Source organism: Crocodylus porosus, unplaced genomic scaffold (assembly GCF_001723895.1).
Source record: "Crocodylus porosus isolate Cpor-Errol unplaced genomic scaffold, CroPor_comp1, whole genome shotgun sequence".
Lineage (NCBI taxonomy): Eukaryota > Metazoa > Chordata > Crocodylia > Crocodylidae > Crocodylus > Crocodylus porosus.
In genome coordinates this window covers 58,659,919-58,662,093 of record NW_017728906.1, presented here as the reverse complement: position 1 = coordinate 58,662,093, position 2,175 = coordinate 58,659,919, and the positions used below count along the sequence as shown (strand labels likewise).

At 37.9% G+C, this 2,175-nt stretch overlaps 1 long non-coding RNA gene across 2 annotated transcripts in view; it reads right to left on the bottom strand.

Moving 5' to 3' along the window:
- The window catches only part of LOC109305966, an 11,182-nt gene that overhangs the window by 4,991 nt on the left and 4,016 nt on the right, over positions 1 to 2,175 (bottom strand). Inside the window, exon 1 of one of the 2 annotated variants that reach the window (XR_002099791.1) lies at positions 202 to 1,970. The exons of the other annotated variant lie outside the window; for it this stretch is intronic. This is a non-coding gene — a long non-coding RNA (uncharacterized LOC109305966). Of the gene's footprint in view, positions 1 to 201; positions 1,971 to 2,175 lie in introns of those variants that run through there. 2 annotated transcript variants of the gene reach the window in all.

Sequence of the window (2,175 nt, the reverse complement as noted above, 5' to 3'; positions counted from 1 at the left end):
AAAAAAATTCATACAATGTGCCAAGTGAAGACTGCAGATGAGACTAAGCACTGACAACACTGCTAGGATGATGGAATATGTAGGTGAAATGACTTTAGGAAGTGAACCTTCTACCATGCTACAGAGAAGGGGTGGGGCAAGAAGGTTCTTGCCAATTTGACCTGGGAGAAAGAGTGTAAATAAAACTTCGCAGTGAGGTACCTGCATCATCTCTCAGGGCTGTTAGGAGCACCAGAACACCTCAGTCAATGACTTGTGCTTCTTGGAAAACTGGGAAGTGGAAGGGAGAACCAAAAGCCAAATAATGCACTGAAGGGAGAGAAGAAATTATTTTCTAGTTGCTTAAGCTGTTTTACAAAAGTGCCAACTCTTTTAGAAAAAGATGGGAAACATGAAAAACAGAGGGGCACATTATAAATAAATAAAAAATAGGCACCCCCTAAAATGTGTGAAGCTAAAACTGGAGTGTTTAAATTATGAGAAAAGAGATGAAGGTTACTTTAGGTAACCCTACACCAGTATTTTGTGTTTGGCATTTACTGTTGATTGCCTTACTTAAAAAAGACCTACTAGATAACAAAACAGGTATGTAAATGATTAAGGAATGGCTGATCTTGACAAAGATTCTACAAAGACCGAAATTAGTGTAATATTTGTGTGTGTGAGGGGTGGGAGAATAAGGGAGAAAATAAGGGAGAATCAGATTTGTTTTTCCCTTTGTAATTGCAGGTAGTTTGCTTTAATCTCCACAGTGGAAGAACAAAGGATAACTTGATGGAGTATACCACTAACACTTTTTAAGATGAGGATAATACATCATATTCATTGTCCTAGAGGGTGAATGCATGTATTAGTGAAATAGGTGTTTGAATAAGACGAAGAGGTTTTTCAATTACCCTCTTAAAAAGGACAGATGACTTAAATTCCATCTTTCAAAAGGGAAATTTGCTGGTTAGAATAGTCATAGTGGAATTTAGTTGCAAGTAATCTAAAATTAGGGATGACTAACATTTTTGAATGACTTGTTTAACAAACAGTTATTATTGTGCTACCTGTTAACTCTGATTTCTAGATTGAGGGACATGGAATGGATTGGGATGGTATGCTTTGTGTCATTAACAGTGGGAGAAAAGAGGTAGGTTTGAACTATGCATTATTTACTTTTGGCGCACATTAAACAGAAGCATTGTTAATGGAAACAATACTGAGTGGAAATGCTTCTGTGCCAGGCTGTATTCCTTTTAGACTTGCCACAAGACAGCATGATGTAACAGGGGCCTTGTTGCTATGGATTATTAGATAGCTTTTGCACCGATATGTAAGAAAAGCACTATCAGGCAACATTTCTCCCCTAAACCCTAACTTAGAGAACAAAATATTTTCCAACCAAAATCAGCACCATATCCAAAGGCATCAAGTGTGACTTTTTAGTAGAAGTTTAAGGTGTGTTGTTTAACATATACAAATTAAAGTACTGAAATATGATTTTTTTTTTTTAATTTGGACTATTTTCATGGCTTTCTTACACCCTTTTAATACTGAGAAAATTAGAAACTCATACTTCCCACATTTATACATCTAGATATTAACTCTAGCATTGACTAGGTGAGAGAGTGAAGTTTATCAAATAATGTGATTATTTACCAGCTGGTTTCATATTAGTTCTCTCAAACTATACATTACCATGGAGTTCAGGCCACATCCTACTGCAGTACCAAGATTAAACACAAGTTTTGATTAGCTCTTCTACATTGTAATACTGTTTTCTTTCACACGCAACATGCACCTTTTACCCAAAAACCAGGGTGTTATTTGCAATGGAACAATTACTCTATTTTTCCTTAGTCAAAACAAACTGGCCCTTTAACTTAAACTCAGCATATTCCCACACCTAGCCCCATGCACGCCCAGAAGAGGTGTGTAACTTCAACCCAGCTCACCTGACATCTGTAAAGATCTGGAATGGGGCTTTTTTGGCACTTTTATCTCATAGATTTCATAGACATCAGGGCTGGAAGGGACCTTGGGAGATCATTGAGTCCAGCCCCTTACCCAAAGGGCAGGAAGTCAGCTGGGGTCATAGGACCCCAGCAAGATAAGCATACAATTTACTCTTGAAGGTGTTCAATGTAGGTGCTTGAACCACCTCCGCTGGCAGACTGTTCCAGACCTTGG